The sequence below is a fragment of the Haemorhous mexicanus genome, chromosome 2 (assembly GCF_027477595.1).
Source record: "Haemorhous mexicanus isolate bHaeMex1 chromosome 2, bHaeMex1.pri, whole genome shotgun sequence".
Classification (NCBI taxonomy): domain Eukaryota; kingdom Metazoa; phylum Chordata; class Aves; order Passeriformes; family Fringillidae; genus Haemorhous; species Haemorhous mexicanus.
In genome coordinates this window covers 87,870,755-87,891,451 of record NC_082342.1, presented here as the reverse complement: position 1 = coordinate 87,891,451, position 20,697 = coordinate 87,870,755, and positions in this window count along the sequence as shown.

Genomic DNA, 20,697 nt, shown 5'->3' with positions numbered 1-20,697 from the left:
ATGATTGAGTATTTCTGTGTGTTTCTCTTCATAACCAATAGTTTTCTTCTGCTATCAGATGGATTAGTTTGAATAGATGTTGATAAAAATTGACTCTTTAAGTGGCAAAAGCAAGTCTCTCTTGAAAGATCCTAAGTGACAGACTGAGATGAATTCAATGTACTTACAACATGTTAAAAGAAAACTCCAGATATAAGGGGATTTAGACACTGAGAAAGGTGGCATCCAGTCTGAAATTGTGAACACTGAGTTTGGGTGCATTTTCACATCATGTATTTATTTTGTGCTCACTCATGAGCCATTCAGTCTATATTGCCTTCCACCCCTTTATAAACTTTTAAAAGGAGTCTGTAAATCTAGAATTCATAAATTTATTGCACTCATCATAGGTAAAAATCTAGGTATTTTTTCAAGCAGATCTTCACCATTTTTATGCCAGGATACTTCAGTTGCAGCTTTTACCTAATAAAGGCAGATACCAGCCAGTGTTCTGATAAAAGGCAGCACAAATCCCAGTTTTATATTTTGTAACCAATATGCTTTTGCAAGAATGTTGTGTTCTCAAGGTCTTCTTGACCATCATGATCCCAGAAACAGATAAAAACTCCCTCACATTTTGGCTACAGGAAAAACATTTAGGTGGAAGTGGTGTTTGACAGACACATTGCCACGATATGACCATGTCAGTCATATCCTGAGGGCTGGCATCAAAGTACATCAGATTAATTTTATTTTTTTTTTTTTTCAGATTGAAATAGTTAGTATCTTCAAAGTGGTTTTTTTTTACCTGTAGCACTGTTGTTTTGTTCATATACCAACATAAACAGAGACATTTGAGACATTATGTTCCTGAAATCATATATCCAGTAGAGAACTAGGGGTCATGGAACTGGAGACACTGTGAACATAACTACTTTTATTTGCATCTAAATATTAGTCATGGAACAGAGAGGATTAACCACCTTGCTGTGAATTCATCCTTTCAGGAATTCAACACCATACTAGAACGATATCAAAGTAGGAGCCGTGACAATCAGAAACCAAGGCAAAGAGAAAATATTCCTGTTTTTCACTGCAGAGACTCAACATGGTGCAAAATGCAGCTATTTTGGCAATAGTGCTTATCAAGTACCTGGTATTTTATTTTTATGGGACTTTTATATGCAACTGATATTTAGTTCATTAAAATAAAATCCAACTAAAAAGAAATATCTTTTTATGCTTGATCCAGCTCAACAGAGTAACATAATTGTTTTATCTATAAAGATGCTCCATAAAATTCCAGCTATACAATCCAAAAGTAAATGATTAACTGGAACTAAATAGATAGAAAAGGGCCCTTTCCAGACTCCCAGCTTTCAAGAATTTAAATTTTTCAACTAAGTGAAATGTTCAGCATTCGTTTCCATTTCTTTCTAGTGAAAGTCCTTTGGAAAAAACAAGGTGTGGAACACTGTAAATTAGTCTCCTTGCGTTTGGAAAAATATTAATTCCTTATTTAGTGCTTCTAAAATATGTTTTTTATTTTGACTGAAAATTCTATTTGTCCATCAAATACAATACAGATCAACAGCTTTTGTTTAACCTGAAACTATCATTTTCTCAAGAAGAGATTAATATACTTATTTTGTATCTGTTTGTTTTCACTCTTTTCTGTAGTTTCTTTATTTACCTTTACTATTTTGTAGATATATATGATAATCTGCCTTTTGCTCCTTCCAGCAATGCAATAATTCACACTGGTTTTGTTGGGGTTTTTTGGGGTTTTTTTTTGATTGCTAGGCTATGTCTTGACCAAAAGAGTGCAGTTAACAAAATGAGCTCTTGGGTTTTTTGTGTTTGGAAGCAGCATATATTTTTATAAATTTTGATCATGCTTCTTTTTCTTCGAGGAAAAGTTATCCTTTTGTTACTTTTGGATTCCAGATCATATTTTCCTTCCCTAATCTTCTCTGCGTTCACGTGCACAGCTAGTTAATAAATTACTCCAGATCTGATCACATGAAGCAAAAGAGGTAAGTGCAAATGTACTCTCTTTAATAATTTACTATCAATATAGGGCAGAATGGAGAGTGTCAAAAAGCCTTGTTTCTCCTCCAGATCTTTTAGCCCATCCCTTCCCCTTCCTTCTCTTTAGACCCCAGGGTCTGTCCCCGGACTTTGACTTCTTTGAGCACCTCTAAAGATGTTATACAGCCAAAATTGGGGCTCCCTCCCATTACACTCCAGGCTATCTTTATATATCAGATCTACCTCATGTCTTTGCTTCATGATCCAACCAAGAGAGGCTCTGCCTATTTTCTCAAATCTCTGCCTAAAACCTCTGCTCAGCACTAAACATCTCATAAAACCATCTCCCTTTTCTGAGCACTCAATTTAAAAGCCTTCCTTTACAAAATGATTTCATTTAGTGTAATCATAGCCATAAATCTATGAATCTCTTTTGCTTGTCTATCATTTATTTCCAGAAATGTACTATAAACATACCTGGCCTGCCTTTGTTAGGTTTATTTTCCCCATTGTACCTTCACAAAAAAACCCAAAAAGATTAAATTTATATATTCATATGTGTAAAATTTAAATATTCTTACACAGGATGGCTCCACTGAGCCACTACAGATCTCATTGGCAGTTCCATCACCATCCTTCTCAGATATGGATCTTTTATATCTTTTAATCCCAGTTTTGCCTTGAGAAATTTTTTTCATAACAGTAGTTTTTACCAAATCTAATAAAAACCTGCAAATAGATATACTGCATATATCGGTGACATTTATTCTGCAGCAAAATTGCTCAAAGAAACATCCCAATGCAATAGAAATTTATTATTTTAAACCTATTTCTATTATTTTAAATGTAACATCTGGAAATGTACATAATTAAATAACACAAATAACTTATTTTTTCCCAAAATTTTTAATTAAAATCTATGTAGTGCTGAACCATTGCAGCCTCTCTGATGACAATCTAAATGAGTCCACTGAAGGAGGATAGTACTTTTTAGCATTACCTATATGCATGATCAACATTTTTATTAACACTTTTTAGCACTTTTATTAAAAATCTAAAAGTATTTGCCCCAGGCTGTTTCATCCTTACCTAGCAAAGTAAATGAAGAGATGATTCATGTTCTCAGGTGGTCCTGTGATATTAGGGATAAATTAACTTGATGCAGATTTGAAAAAAGATATACAATAATATTTGGGAAGAGTAAATTTAGTGTTTTTAAAATATTCAGCCATGTCCATAACCAGAGATTAGGCTCTGGGAGCTCATCCTTCCCTGATAATTGTCAGCATTCCTTGTGGCTGGGAAATCCCATGAAGGAATGAAGGGACATCCTGCCATTTAAGCCTTTTTGGTGAACCAGCCCTGAAGATGTCTGATGTTGTAGTGGTCCAGTAATGTGGCCATCATCTGCCTATTCACTAGGCTTTGCATGGAGCCCACTAACCTTTTCTTTACATCTGAGCACCTCAGAAGAGCAAAGCTCTTCAGTCCAGGCCTTACTGAGCCAGACAGTACTTGGATATGTGTGCAAGCAGTGAGACAAAGAGCAGGACAAATCCAGGGGAACTGCTACTTGGTTGTTAATGCACCCTCAGCTGTGCCATGCAGAGCTCACTTGAAGACCTGCCTCTTTTTCTCACAGGCTGAGAGTTCAAAAATTTAAAAAAAATATATATAAAGAATAAATTATTAAAAAAATTCTCTTCCTCTGCCAGTTCACCCCAGAAAAGCATCCACCCAAGAGGCACCCTTTTGATGTCAGTATTTTTGCCAATGACTTCCCTTATCCAGTATTAATTTTGGGGGGAAGATGGTTAGGACTCCCATACTGTCTGGAAAATAATTTTATGCATATGGTTTGTTTTAATCCTGAGAAGTGGCAGAAATTATATTGTTGCTATTAATTTACCTCTTCTGATGAAAATGAATTTTTTTTCTGTCTCATACTACATTTATCTCTCTCTGTCTCTCCTCCCTCCCTGAGGTGTCCTTGTTAAAATCACAGGAGCGTTGGCACCAGCTGGCTGCTGCTACCTTTGGCTACCTCCTTCTCCCTTCTCATGCCTGGTTTGTGTGAGTTGCTGCCAGTAACATCCCTATAGGATCTGATTTGCCAGATCTCATACATAAAATGCTGCTATAGCACTCAGTAGGGTGTTACTAGCAGCATTGCAGCTCACAGTGTTTTGCAGTGTGCATAAGATGATTAAAATTGTAAAAAGGGGCTGAATTTTGGATAAAAGCTCTCTTTTTGCAGTCATCCCCAGTGAAGGCTGAATGAAGAAGGTGGAGTTTTCATTTGGGAAGATCTTGGCAAGTAATTTTTTCACATTCCTGTTCATAGGAATTTTTCACATTCCTGTCATTGCTCCTATTTTTAACTCGTTTTAAGATTCTTTAAATACATATAAAGAAAAATGCCTTCATAAGCAAAAAATTAAATAAACACATTTAATAGATTTCAAGCTGAGCTAAAGACTACTCCTGCCCTTACTGAAGTTCCAGTGAGACAGATATTTCACAGTCTAAAAGTCACAGTAAGACTTGACAATCTTGTGGCAATACAGAACACTAATCTGAGACACAAGAGACCGTGAAGTGTATCTGCAATAAATCGTAAATGAAAAAGTAAGACAAGGACAAGTATATCCATTAAGATTTAAAAGAATTATTATGAGCATTAGAAGCTGTTAGCTTAATGAAATTGTTATTAGTTTTACCAACCAAATACAGTATCTGTGCAGAAATTACTCCAAGCAAAGCTACTGGAGTCTCTGAGCAGCAATGGATTAATTACCAAAGTAATTCTTCTTCCTTCTGCCCCATAACTATTCTTCCTTGTCAGTGTCATTAGAGACAGTGTTAGTCTTGTAACTTTATAATCCCTAATTGACAGGAAAGGGCAGACAGAGTAAGATGGTGCTGTGACATCAGGTATTCCATCACAATCCACAGGGGCATGTGCGCATCCTTGCTTGTAGTTCAAAAGGGGAATGGAGCATTTGGGTTTCTAGCCTAGCCACTGTTCACTCCAGCTTTCCTTTCTGCCACTGTTTGGGATGCTGGGGCTCTGCCACTGGCACAGACAGCCACAGGTATGTTGGCCTCAGTGAGTCACCTCAGCAGTTAAAGGACATCATTTTGACACCGCCTTGCTGGGCAGCCTAGGAATAGAACAGAGCTGCCCCTGCTGACAGCCTTGCTTACTGTTCCTGCTCTCCCCTCAGCCCCAAGGCAAGCTGTCTGTGCTGAGGTGGCCCTGGCTGGGTCACCAGCCCCTGGACATGTCCTGTCCATCCCCACTGACAGCAACACTAGTCCTCGACCATAGTCTGACATCTGGGGAGGTGTTCATGGACCTTTGAATATTCCTTTCCAAAATGTTGATTAAAAAGAAAGTTTAGCTATTTAAGTGTTGGATTAAAGGCACTCTCATACAGATTAGATTTAACTCTATTTTTTTATTTATACTCAATGAGATTTCAGTTTTTTCAGTATTCATTTCTTAGCAAAAAAAATTTTGGAACATCTAACAAGAAATGTCATCTCCTGATTAAAGAAAATGCAGGAAAGTTAAAACAGACTTAACTGTTTATAATTCCTATGAAATAATTTGGCTTTGATTACTCCTTCTTTATTATTATAGGGTTTTTTATTAGCCAATGACCTAGATATTAGGTTTAAATACCTTTGTCATCCGTACTTGTCATACTTACAATGTATTAGTGCATAATGTATCTAACACACATGCATGTCTGAAGGAACAGTACATCAACTGTTTCAATTATTCTCCATGTTTTTGTTTGAATACCACTCCATACAGGATCTGGCAGGGGTGGAGTAAATTTCCCACAGAACAGCCTAGTATGTGCTGTATTTTGTGAGCAAAACAGTGTCGATAACACAGTAATGACTTTTTTTTTTTTTTTTTTTTTTTTTTTTTTTTTTTTTTTCTGGTGAGGCAGTCCTGTGAGACACAAAGCTTTAAAAAAGAAGAATTAAATTTATATGAGATAATGAAGTCCTTGGAAATGTTTTGGTTTAGAGGCCTGTGTTTAAAAAGGAGAATGAGGACCCTTATCCCAAACTCTAAACACCTAACTTTCAAGATCAGTATTCAAATCTATATATCAATATCTAACTCCTAGTCAGAGTTTCCCAACAGTATTACATGATAAGCAGTCAATAAGTGTTACAAACATTTATTAAGCACAAATATCTGTGCCTGACTAAAATAAAATAATTTAAAGACTAAAGTCAAATAATGCAGAATATTCCTGAATGGTGCCCCATGTCCTCATAATGTTTCCACACAGAAATTTTCTGTAAGGTAAGACCTGTTTACGACTGTGTTGGTCACAATGGTCCCATTCAGCATTTACCTATCATGCCATCCTACTAATTACTCCTTGGCTGAAGTATGCTTATTCCTAACGATAGTATGAATATAAATAAAATCACTTAATTATAAGGTATTTTCTTCAAGAATACCTTAGGGCTCAAGACGTTTTTTTTTCCCCCACAGAAGTTGAAATCACTTGGCTGTTAAAATTCCATTGTTAAAATCACTTCACTCCAATTTCATTATTGAGAATAAAGGGCTGAAACAGATGGTCATTCTCTTAGAGGACTAATCTTCAGTTAAAAGTGAGTCAGAAATCTATGTGCCTAGTAAAATAAATCTGTATATATTAAACATTTGTTTTGGGGAAAAGGACAGTGTTTTACACATAATGAAAAATACAAACTCATTGAATCAGTGTTCTGAGTACAACACATTGTACCTAAAGAATCAGAAAGGATAGTACCATGTATGCTCCTGATATCAACAAAATACAAAATAAAAACTCTGTACCCAGAAGCATTTTTGTTCATTTTCTAGCATTTCACATTTGATACTCGATAAATCTACTTCTGGAGTTAAAATAGGTTTTGCATAATTATTTTTTTACATTCTTTTTATTCTGATGAGTGAGATCTAGTACACAAAACTACGATTTACTATATTATTGAATATTTTGGTGGGTGCTAAGTTTTATGGATATGCAAATAATCTTTTGCTATTTTTTTATTCAAATTACATACAACCAGTTCTAGTTGCAGGCAAGTTTGTTATGTTTAGTTTAATTAGCCATTAGACTTAGAATGGATTATGAAGAGTTCCAAGTGGTTAATGCTCAGGTTCATTACACTGAATTTTGAAATACATCATGTTACTAGAGCTGGAGGCCTAACCAGAGCCACTCAGATTCATCACTGATTTCCCAGGAACATTTTGATCCATCTTTGGTTGTGAAACCAGAGGGTACTGCCTGCCTAGATCCCTTGAAGGTTATAAATGGCCCATGTGCAGAAGAGTTCCTCTCAAGCTATATGAGAGGAGGAGAGGACATATCAGGAGACCTCTTTTTTCACCACGACAACATCAGGTCCGTATCTATGAGGGATTAAGTAGAGCTGAAAGGTCTGTAACCTCACCTGACAACCCCTCCACTGGCAAGTGGATGCAGGAGATCCTCCCCCAGCAATGGCATCCCACAGTGGCACTCTTTTCTGTTCACTGACAGAGGATGTGCTTCTACAATGTCCTGTAGATAGTTGCCTTTCTGTGCAGCAGTAAACCTTAATTTGGGGTGCTGCAAGGTGCAGGTTGTGTTTTAAATAACAGCATGAGCAGAGAGAAAGAAGTGCTGCAGTAAAGCATTAGTTTGCCTGTGGGAAACTTGGACATTTCTCAATTGAACCTGGGTTATAGGGCAATTTAAATATTTCACAAGTCTACTTAGATCCTCTGGAAAGTGCATGCAATTATCTTTTAAGTACCTGAAAGAATAATACATAATCATAATACATGATTAATAGTTGGTAATTATTTTCTTCTTCTATAAGATATATTTTCAATATCCCTTAATCCTAATTAATTGTTAGTTGGAATACAGATGCTTAATAGATGCCAAGTACTGGATCTGTTCCACTTTTTTCACAGTGTAGAATATGCTGCACATGGCAAAAAGAGAGTTTCTTTAAATCCCTGTGCCAAGAAACTACCAGGAAATGGGGAAACCCCAAGGTTTTAGAAGGCAGCTTGAATTACTCTGGACACCATGAAAAGGCAAGCACTGTAGAAAGACTGTTGCATGGGAAAACATAAGTTAAGACCTAGTGGCTAGTCACTGGTTACAGGATTTGAGGTGATTTCCTAATTCTAGCTGAATAATTATCATACTTTTTGAAGGGAGAAAACTGGGGCTGTTTGTCACTATGGTAAAGTGGCCCTAGAAAATGGAGAGATGGATAGCTGAAGCACTGTCAAAGAAGCTGTGTTAAACAGGAAGGGGCCATACCTATTTTACCATAATTGATAAGGCAGAAGTGGCAAGGGAGCAAGCAATCAGGGGACACAGGTGCCTAGCATTCATCTGGAGCAGAGGTTGCTGTTACATGAATCATACAAGGCTATGCTGTTTCTCCTAGAAAGAAACCAGGAGAGTATCACACTGTGGCTGTCAGTGGGAAACTTCCCACCTTTTATTCTCTCTTGCCCTTCCCTGCCTCTGGGATATCAGTCCTTATCCATCCCAAAAAACAGAAGGGTAGCAGTAAAAGGCTATATTCACTGGCTTCTGTTTGTTGAGGCACCTAAGACCTTTTCCATAGCATATTGCAGCTGCATAGAAATTTCATGCATTTCAGTGGAAACTTGGATGCTCAGAGTGATATTTACATAAAGAGATTTTCTTATCAGGCTAATGATTTATTTCTAGGTAAGCTGAGGTCTCAGGAGTTGTTTCCATAGGATGGGTGTTGGGAGCACTCCCAGCCCCTGCAAGCACAGGCTAAATGCCAAGGCTATGACAGGGCAAGATCAAGCTAGCCCCATCCCTTCTCAGCCCACACCTTGCTTATGGTGAGGAAGAAAACCAGGGCAGTGAACACCTCCCATCAGGTCAAGGCACAGAACTGGTGCAGTTTGGGTAGCACAAGGCACTGAAAACATCACTGTTTACTAATGCCTCCCCTGCATGCCAGGAAAGGTATTTGGTGCTTACCAGGTGTAAACACGGTGACTACACCATGGAAAGCAGCCCTGCTGTGACAGCCTCTTCTGAGGAGCACACAGTTAGCTAGAAACTGCAGCACTGCAAGCAAGGCACCAGGATCATCCCCTCTCTTTCCCACCAGGCAAGTGGGATTCATGCTACATAAACTCTGCAGATTAAAAAAGTTATCTTACATTTCTGGGCGTTTCACAGGAATTTGGATGGGGTTGGCAAAATGAAAGCAATCAGAATGAAGGAGCTGAAGTTTTAATTGTCCTCTGCCTCTCATGTTTTCCTGTTTAAAGACAAAGTCAGCATTGGCTGTTGTGTGAAATGAGTTCAATCAAGACACAATGCTTGAGCTCAGGTATAGCCTGAAAAAATCATTTCAGTAGTGAACACCTGGTTCAGTAAGTGCTGGGTTCGAAGCCAAGGACCATCATGGCTGGCAACAGTTTCAGTGTCTGTCATATTTCCTAAGAGCCAGAGACACAAAGTCCTGGATTCAAAAGAACATAATAAAGATACTTCTAGGTGTTGTGGTTGATGCTCAAGGCTTTAAGATGTGAAATAAGAGTTTCCTAAAGACTCTGAAGCTTGAACGTGAAGTAAAAGAATGTTGCTAATATTTTTGGAAAAGGATGAGAAAGGACATTAGTTGAGAATTTAAAAAAAACTGGCATAGGCAACCTGGCCACATTATAAGATATTTTGTTGTCACTTGCAGCGTTTCTGGAAAGTGAAAAAAGACATTAAATGCCTTGACAGGACTTTCTGGGGCATATGAGTGATTTTATTTTCCTGTAAGAGTGTTCAACATCCAAAGACAGAAACTTGAAGCCTTAATTGTCATCCTAAAAGTAATTAGGCAACAAGCAATAGAATTCTATCTCACCCAAACTTTCCTCTTCATCTGCTTTCCAGTCCTCTCTTCCTTCTCAATGCTCTTCTGAGAAAATTTTAGCTCTGAATGCTGTCCAGGCTGTCCCGTCTTCCTTGGATTTCATTGCTCAACACTCAGTGCTGCTGCACTGCAGCAGAGGTCAGCGCTGTAAGGAGAAGGATTATTTGAAATGTCCTGTTAGCTGTGACAGTTTATTAATCATTGTGTGTGATTAATCACATGGGCTTTGCATTTACACAATCCTTGAAGTTATGATTCACAACAATTCTAAATATACTTCCACAGAGCTCTAACTAAGCACTTTGTTCCCTTCCCTGTTTTTGTGCAGTTAATTGTTCTTACCCAGTTCATGGCCTGAGATTTGCCCTTAATAAACAGCATATTTTCCTTTTTCTATATGATTTCCCTGTGCATCAGGATTCCATTAACTCTATTCCCATTTTGCAACTATACCATGAGCTTACTGGTGTCTTCAAATATAATAAAAACATTTTGTATTTGATCCTCTGGGTCATTGAAAATAATATCTGATAATTCCACTGCCTTAGGAGTGATCCTTGTAGAACATTACTCAGTCCTTCTCAGGGTGTACCTGAACCACTGATAATGAATTCACAAGTAGAATTTTCCCACGACTTTAGAAATTTTTTTTTCCTCATCTAAATATTCTTTAGCTTGGCTACTGGACCTCTATACAACACAGTGTTAAAGCTTACATAAGCCAAGGTATGTGGCATGTTTTGCTTCTTCTCTCTGCCACCTTGAGTATTAGGAAACTAATTTGATTTGATTTGATTTGATTTGATATGGTGTGTTTTTATAAAATTCATTCTGACTATTACTAGCCTCTATGTTTTCTTTTAGTTCCTTAAAAATAGTCTGTTTGTCATATTAGTTTTGGTAGGAACTATGAGGAGCTGTAGGTTTCTGTATAACTATTTCTGGAGCCTGGTACCTGGCAGCAGGCATGTGAGCATGTCTAGCAGGGATGGCAGTGGAGCCCAAGTTTCCCAAGCTTAGGTGTGCACAATTAAAGCTGTTAGTAATAAAGCACACTGTATTGGTTAGCAGTGTTCATTTAACCACATTCTGGACACAGAATCTTAGAAACCTTAAGGCTGGAAAAGACCTCCAAGATCATTGAGTCCAACCTTTGATCCAACACCACATCAACCAAAACATAGCAGTAAGTGCCCTGTCCGGTTTTTTCTTGAACACTTCCAGGGATGATGACTCCACATCCTCTCTAGGCAGTTAATTCCAATACCTAACCAGTTTTTCAGTGAAAAAATTCTTCCTGATGTCCAAACTGAACCTCCTCTGGTGCAGCCTGAGGGCGTATCTTCTGGTCCTGTCCCTGGCTGTGTGGAAGAGAAAACTGACACTCATCTTACTATGATCTCCTTTGATGTTGTTGCACAGGGCACTAAGATTTCCACTGTCTCTTTAACTCCAGGCTAAAGAATTCCAGTTCCCTCATAGGGTTTGTGCTCCAGACCCTTCACTGGCTCCAGGGCTCTTCTCTGGACCCCAGCACCTCAATGTCTTTCTTGTAGTGAGGGGCTCAGAAGTGATCACAGAGTTTGACATGCAGCTTCCCCAGTGCTGAGTACACAGGGACCACCACTGCCCTGGTCCTGCTGGCTGCACTGTTACTGATACAGGCCAGGGTGCCACTGGCCTTCTTGGCCACCTGGGCATACACTGGCTCATGTTCATCATTCCTAGGTCTTTTTCCACCATGCAGCTTTCCAGCCATGCTGCCTCCAGCCTGCAGTGTTGCATGGAGTTGTTGTGACCCAAGTTTGGGACCTCTTACTACACCTTAATAAACCTCACACCATTATCCTCAGCCTCTCCAATCCTTCTACACAGCCTTCCTAATCTCCAGCAGACCAGCACTCCTGCCCAACTTAGTGTCATCTGCAAACTGATTGAGAGTGCACTTGATTCCCTTGTCTTTGACTGCATCAACAAAGGTTTTATTGTAGACAGAAATGTAGCAACGTGGAAAAGAACAAACAACTCACACCTAATACTTCATTCTGTTTTGTTCAAATGAAAAAAAGCTTCAGTCTTTGAGAATGAACCTGTGCTGATCCCCTGCCCTCATATGTTCTCTGCATTTGTTCTAGGCAGCCTCCAGTGACTGATGGTTAGTACCATTCCACTACAAATTCAAGCTTTAAAGAGCTTTTTAAAGAAATTTTTAAAGAAATTAAATGGCAACACCTCCTAAGCCTGATGTGTCACTAAAAATTGTTTCTCTTACAAATCATTCTCTGAGCTCGTATGGTGTATATGGATTGAATAGCCTTAAGATTTAGCCCGGCTAACTTTCTACATGTATTAAAGTGTGTAGCAATATTTTTCAAGCTAAGTATTAGCATACTTATTCAGAAATACAAAACTTATACAATTCTGTTTCTGCAAATCTTGCTTGTGACTTCTTTATAAGATGCAGGTTGTAGTTAAACTAAAAGAAACCATTGATCCAGAAGTATTCTCTATTTACAGCAAAGTAGGGACAGCAAATTTGATAATGAGATTGCAGAAAAGAGATCCATTCTTGTTTCAGTAGTCTGGAATAGGATTTTAAAAGCATTTAATTCATTCTCTCTTCATAGTGAGTTTATCTCTGATGCCAAGGGCAGTCATTACCTTGTACACAGAAAATATCAGTCTTCAAAATGGGAATCTCTGTCTTCTAACTGCTTAGTGAGCAAGACTACTGCTCTTTAAAAAGAGGTATTACTTTTGTTATTTTTAATACTAGTTTTTCTGTGTAGTTTGTTATTTGAAGCAACAATATTTTTCAAAATAGAGATTTTTTCCCATGTTCATAGATCTGTTGATTTTTGTTTCTTTTCTATTTTCCCCTGTAGAAACAGAATGTTTTTATTTATTGCATAGGAGAATAGGTTAGAGAAATGTTTTCTGAATAAAATTAAAAATTATAATCTCTCATTCTCTATTTCTGCATCAGCTGTATGAAGACAATAAGATCATTCTCAATCTTAAATAATATTTGAAAAGTGCACTTTACTGTGTCAAGTCATGCCATGGGAGCTGACAGCCTAAATCTCAACTCAGCCTTTATATCTTATGAGATCCATAAGCAACTGCATCAAGACTTACTGCATGTATTAATTAATTAATGTATTTTTCAAGTACTTTCAGATGGAGAAAAATTATTTCTGTATTTTTGATGCTACTGATTATAGGTTTTAAAATATTGATTGTTTTGAATGTTCCAACATACAAACTATGATTTTAGTACTGGGAAATGAAAGTTTGTTGGTTTAATACAAATATATTTTCTAAAGCATAAGGAACATTGAGAAAATAATTTCCAAGGAATTTCATATTGTATGCAATACAATTAGATATACAGCTTGTCTAGAAATTCAGTGTACAGATTCAACTATTTTTCATGCCAAATGTGAAAACAATGTAGCCTTTATTTACATGGTGATATAGAAATGAATACTTGCAGCCATCAGTATTTAGTTATTGGTTTTGGTTTATTGTATATGACTCAAAATAGAAAATGACGTGGCATTGTACTGGCTTGATAGGGCTTGTCACAGTATTAGAATACATTAGTTGGTCTTTAGTAATTTCAAAAAGATCTTAGGAAGTTGCCTGGGAGACAGGAGATAAGATGTACACATCTAAGGAAAACTGCCTTCTCGGCAGTCATCATTATGGCTATGTCTTGGCCAGCCAAAATATTGTTTAGATCTACTGCTTTTGCTGCTCCTGCAGCTTTTCTTGTTGCTATAACATGACATGACAAGCTTACTCTTCCTAAGACCTTCAAGAATAGATTATCAACAGAAGCAGATAGTATTTCAGTGCAAAAAGAAGAGAAAGCTATTTCTGTTTAATTTTTCTTCCTCAGCCAGGTAAGTTCTGCAACATATAAGGACCCATTTGTCATTAACATTAGAGCCTTTTTATACCAAACTGATTATTCCAATTGCAGCTGTTGCCATTGGCCCACTGGTGGTTCAAAGGCTGCAAGGGAGTTTCCAGCTGCTTGTTCACTCCTCGATGTTGTGAAGGACCAACACAGAACAACAAAAAAACACTGTAGTGGCAAGATAAGAAATCACCTGCCTGAGCTGATAGTAAAGTAAAGATTAGTTCATACCTTAGGATAGTACAAAAATCACTGGGAAGAAGCACCAGGCAGGAGGGGAGCCCAGGAGACAGCCTCCTGCCATGTGCAGAGCACACACCTGGGCACACACAGCCGTAATGCTGCTCTCAGCATGAAGGCCATCGCAGATCAGGCCTGCCAAAATTCATCAGCTGCCACTGGTGTACCTACATGGAGGACTGAGACAACTTTCCCTCTCCTGTGGCCCAAGCTGATGAAAAACAGGGCACCTCCAGCCCAGCCATAAGAGGATGGTGCTGTGCTTAGGCTCTCACTGGCATTCTGCCAAGCAGAGCCAAACCCATTCTGTGTAAATGCACCCTCCCTACTCTGCTGGCTCTGCCTCTAAGGGCTGCTCAGCACAGCATGGAACCCAGTAGGGCTCTGAGTGTTCAGTATCCTAGTGAAGGCTTCAAAATGCATTCAGTATCAGGCTTGGAAGATAAGCAATAATTACCAGTGTTGGGATAGGGAGACAGTAGTCTTTCTAACTGCTAAAGTATTGAAGTATTGACATATTTACCATTTTGTTTTGGCAGTTACCCTGGATTGCTGGCATTCCTCTCCATTTTCCGTTGTACCTCTGTTTTAGTCAAGGTAGTTTTTCCTGTTATAGGCAGCTAAACCAACATACCTGTGTCCACTGTGGGGGAAAGGAATTTTTTTCTCAGGAACAGTTGTACAAAAACAATCTTCCTGTTCAAAAATGAGCCTGGTGCCTTGTACAGTCCATGAACAAATTACCACACTTGTAACTCAGTGCAGCTGCAAGGGCACAAGACAAATCTTGTTCTCCTGCTGCATTTCCTGAGCAGGTGAGTTCATTGCAATGTCCTGCAATACTCTGAAATACAGTGTCACAACTGTATTTGACTAAAAAAAGAGTGCCCAAAGTATAGTAAAGCAAACCAAGGTGTGTGCAGGAGGGTGAAGATGTTGAGAATAAAGTTGTCTTTGCTACCCCAGAACAAGAGCTCTCAGAGATGTCCATGCAGCTGCTCTCCAGGCAGCCTCTTGCCTGGGTCAGAGCAGCATGTTGAGGAGCATGCCATGACACAGGCATTCAATGGCAGTGAACTCTGCCATTTCCTTAATCTGTCAGGTCTTGCCTGCACAAGATCTGGATTATTTAGGATTATTTATTGTTGCAGTTCTTTGGGTTAAAACAGCTGGGTAGACTAAGGGTCCATTGTACGATGGCACACTGATTCCCCACAGACACTTTCTCAAGTTTGAGACGGTTTAGAGTGAGCCAGATGTGATTGAAATCTTACTTACTATGTTTTTATGAACATGTAGAGACTTCTGGCTGTTACTGGGTCTGTTTGGTTCAGTTGTGTGCACTACTCCATTCAGAGAGTCCCAAAAAGGAGTACAGCACAGCATTAGGGCTTCCTGCTGTTTCTCCGATTGGCTCCATTGGCTTTAGCACTTTGTATGCATGTGAATACCTCATTCTGGACCCTGGAAACAATAACATCATGCTTTTCCCTACCTTCTCATCTTTCCTCTTTAGGCAGCAGTGCCTGCAGTGTTACTAGGACAAAAACCCAGGCACAGCTGATTCTCTGTCTGAGGGTCTGTCACCCCACCGTCTCCCAGTGCCAGTGTCTGGCTCCAGTGGTGGTCCTACAGACAGTCATATATGGGCACCAGGGCAGCCACTGGGATGCTCACAGGGTCAGGATACCTTGTCAGCTTAGAGAAAAGTTACACTAAGTCTTTGGAACTTGTGCAAACTTTTCTTTAGTAAATTATTTTCCATTTTTGGAGACAGGCTCACTCCATGGATCTACACAATTATAAAGTGGAAATCTACTCAGGGGAGAAGCAATGTATGTCTGCATTTATTCTCTGAGCAGACACTTCCATCTCCTTACTATATCCAAAAGAATAGGTGGAAAATTCATTGTGTTTCTTTCATTTTGCTTGAGAGGCTTCAAAACTGATTTTTGTAAAACCCAAAACGTTATACCACTCATATTTATTGCTAAAAGTATACTTGCACCTTTTCAGTGACTGTTGTTATTATTTTAAAGGCCTAGAGTTTGTGGTCTTTATCTGCATAATACTTAATTTTTTGTGTGTGCAGGCAATATTACTCTCTCTCCCATATTTCTTCTTCGGATCTACACAGGAATGTGCATTCCTGCAAGTAAATGAACATCAAGTGGCTCAATATTCACTTACTGTTAGATATTTCAAGGTCTGAAAGACTAAATCAGAAGATAATTTCAGGTTGCAAGAACAAAAACTGTGATTCCCTGTAAAGTAGTTATTAAATAAAAAAAAAAATCTATTGATTTCCAGAATGTCATTAGGAGGGTTAGTCTTCACTACATTTCCTTTACAAAATGTCCTGGACTATGCTATTTAGAACAACATAGGTACTGCAAAAATTAGTGCTGTAGCTGTCATTCAGAAAATATGAAATGTGAATGCATTGCATTTTGTGCAAGGGAACAATGACTGAATAATTCACATTAACTGAAACAGAAGTTCAGTTTTGTTTGCTGTCATAATCACAGAGGTTTCAACAGGTTTATGATAATTTTGACCTGAAAAGATTCTGCTTCATTATTCTAACTGCAGAGAGTGATCATCTGAGTTTTCTTTTAATACCTTATACTTGAGGTTATAATCTGAAGGAGGTTTGCCTCTTCAGCCTACTTCTCCCTTACTTTTTCTGCTTTTGCTTTTTTAAAAATCTCTTTTACAGAGGTAAAAGGAAGGGAAAAAGGTGTGGTGGTGATAGCCAGAGATGAGTGAGGTTGCAGAGAGTGCCACAGATTTTTGAGACATCCTGGCATTCACATGACCCTATGAAGACTATAACTGAAAGAAAGCACAAATCTGCAGACAATCTATGATTTTTTTTTAATTTCCATTTCTCACAATCTTGTGGGAGGGAACAATCTGGTCAATTTAAATAATTCTTATTTTACTATCACCTACTTAATTAATGTTTAAATAACATTTCTTCCCCAAAGTGTAACCCATGAAAGTTATGGAATGATCACTTATCTGGGTCAGATTCTTTATAGCTGAGACTAGTAATGCATGTATCTAGTAAAAACCACAGGTTTTACATAAGATGTCACTTCATGCTACTAATTCAACACACAGAATGGGAACTAGATAAACAAAGAAGCAAAACAACTGAGAAAGAGGTAACAATAGAGTCTATAATTTAATGTTAATGTTTTGATTGATTTCTGTCCATATATTTGATATTTATATAACAAGCCTTCACACTGCCTCTGCCTTGGGCTGTCCTTTCTGCTTGAACTTTGTGTTTCTCATTAGCCTCCTCCCTCGGTGGATTCCTTTCTCCCTTTCAGAGGGACAGGCTAAAGCAATGCTCTACAGCTTCCTCCTGACTTTTTCCCTGCAAATGCAGGGAATACCCACGATAAGCCAGGCAGGATAAGTCTTGCTAAAGCATGAGCTGCTCCTGGGGTCATCAAGGCAGAGGCTCTGGCCCTGCTGGTCACTCCAGGCTGGAGTTTGCCAGACAGACACCTGCATACACAATAAGTGTATGTGAGCTCTTTACACATATGTGAGATTCACAAGCAACATTCAAACCACTGGATTTTTAAGATTTATAGTTGACACTGAAACAATGCCTTCTACTTCTTCATTAAGTTGTTTTGTGTCACAGTCATATTTTCTGAAAAATCCCTTCACCCAGGGCTTGTCTCCTGGGAAGGTGAGAAGCCTCAGAGAAAAAGGAAAACAAATTATTTCATTTGCTTCCCCTGTGCTGTGCTCACATGTGGAATGTGTTTGGAGACTGTTTATCCAACAGGTGGTTGTTTCATTGGTTTCATGTGAATTGTTTTGACTTATTGGCCAATCAAGGTCAAGCTGTGTCAGGACTCTGGAGAGAGAGTCACGAGTTTTCATTATTATTTTTTTAGCCTTCTCTAAGTATCCTTTCTGTATTCTTTAATTGGTACAGTGTAGTGTTCTTTAATATAATAATAGTATAATAAAATAATAAATTGGCCTTCTGAGAACATGGAGTCAGATCCATCATTCTTTCCTGCCACAGAGCACCCCACAAATACAATAGTTTTGATAAGCCTGTAGTGTCAGAAGGACTTTGTGGCATTAAGCTTAATGAAAGCTCAGTTTAAAAAAGAGGAATGGAAGAGAACTTTGCAAACATTTGTACTGAAAATGGATAATGTTACTATCTCACAATAAAGCAACCTAATTGTTTATGTGGGGACCTTCATTTAGAGGACTAATTTGCAAGTCACATGGGACTGTTTGATCTCTTCCTGTGGAGAATGGTAGAGCTCTGTTAATTTGAGGCAGGGACAATCACATAATGAATTTGCCCATCAGGAAAACAGAGGTCATTGAGCAAGTGTGCCCAGAGCTGCTAGTGCCAGGGAATGACCTCTCATATCTGATTTTACACTGTAATAACTGATGGCACAGCTCTCTGAAATTACATCTTTGTTAAGCAGACTTAAAGAGAAAGCACTCTAAATTCTTTCAAGCACAGCCTTTGTTTTGTTCCCCCCCAAAAAAAAAAAAAAAAAAAAAAAAAATCTGCACCTGACACAGTTTAGGCTTGCAAGTAACAGAGAGAAATGTTACCTCTACTGAAAAATTGCTTCTTCAGGAAGCACAATGAGGAAAGATGGTTACATTTTTTCCCTCTTCATTTCTTAAGGAATAATGTCACATTTTTCTCCTGTGTGCTGTTCCCTGGGAAGTAAATCCTTGCAAATAATTCTGATTCCATATTATTTCATAAAACAAAATCAAAAACACCCAAACAAACAAAAAAATACCGCAAAACAAACAAAATACCCCCAACCAGCAAACAAAACCCCCCAAGCCCCATTGGTTAGGTGCAGTGATCATTTTAACAGGAGCACTGAGTAAGAATAGAGCTGCTTCTCACCACTGCAGCTCATTAATCTCTCAAAATCTTGGCATAACAGAAGGACACTGCTTTTCCTGATCAGTGTCATCCACCCTCTATTTCCAGAAACACTTAGAAAATCAGACTGGAGCTATATGCAGCTAGGCTCTAGCTGTGACAACTGACCACCTCGAATTTCCACCTGGGTTTCTCTTTCACTTCATCTATTTTAAATCTGATGGTACAGTCTGCTGACTGGGTGCTTCAATTTTAATGTCATATAGGTTAGTTTTTAGAAAAGAGTAAATTTACAAGTTCAAAGTAGTGCCAGTCCTTTTACAGATGTGGGAAAGAGTGTTCCTCCTCAGAGAAATAATGTTTTCACACAAATGCTATTAATTATTATGCAATATTATAAATATAATATGCAGGGTAAAAACCAATTCAACAGAGAGGACACACAGAGAAAAAAGTTTAAATGGTGCAAGGGATATTTTCAGACACTGAAATGAGTCCTTTCCATGGTAGACTGGCTTCCATGGGCTTCTGCAACATGATTACACCCCATGGGCAGCAGTCCTCCATGAACTGCTGCAACACCGGTCTCTTCTTCAGGAGGTGCTGTCCTTCAGGAACACCCTGCTCCACAGTAGGAACCACACAGGGTCACAAGTCCTACCAGGAAACTTGCTCCAGCTTGGGCTGCTCTCTCCATTAGTCCACAGATCACTGCCAGGAGTCTTCTCCAGCACAGGTTTCCCATGGGCTCACAGCCCTTGTTCAGAAACCCAGCTGCTCTGGTGTGGGTCTGTTCTATGACCTGCAGGTGGATCTCTGCATTCCTCTGCTCCTCCACGGGCTGCAGAGGCACAGCTGCTCCACCATGGGCTGTGCCACAGGCTGAAGGGGAATCTCACCTCCGGTGCCTGGAGCACCTCCTGCCCTTCTTTCTCCACTGACCTTGGTGTCTGCAGAGCTGTTCCTCTCACCCATTCTCTCTCTTCTCTGAGAGATCTTAGGGATAAGATTGACCTCTTATCAATAACTTTTTTTTCCCTCCTTATCACGGAGACATTACTATCATTTCTGATGGGATAGGCCTTGGCCAGAAGCAGGTCCGTCATGGACCCAGCTGGCCTTGGCTCTGCTGAGTGTGGGGGAGCTTCTGGCAGCTTCTCACAGAAGCCATCCTGTATCCCCCTCACTACCAAAACCAGACCATGCAAACCTGTGGCCTCAGCTCTCTTTACAGAGAGCAACAGGCACAAGTTCTCCAAGGATTTTTCCTGGGAAGGCAGTGAGAAGCACAGAGAGAAGAAGAGAAAACAATTTTTATCTCTATTCACTGCTCCTGTTGTTGCACATGTGGAATGTGTTATGGAGACTGTTTACCCAAAGGGATTTGGTTATTGGACCCTGGTGAAAGTTGTTTTGAGTGATTAACCAATCACTCAAAGCTGTGTCCTCGCTGTCTCAGACTGTCACGGGTTTTTCTGTAGTATAGTATAGGATAGTATCTCTTTAGTATGTAATTTAATACAGTATTAGTGTAATACAGTAGAGCTTAATAAAGCAATTGTTCAGCCTTCTGAATCGTGGAGTCAGAGCACATTATTCCCTGGCTCGATGGATTGCCTGTTTCTACAATACAAACCAAATCCAGGCTGTCTGCCCATTGATTTGCCAAATAGAG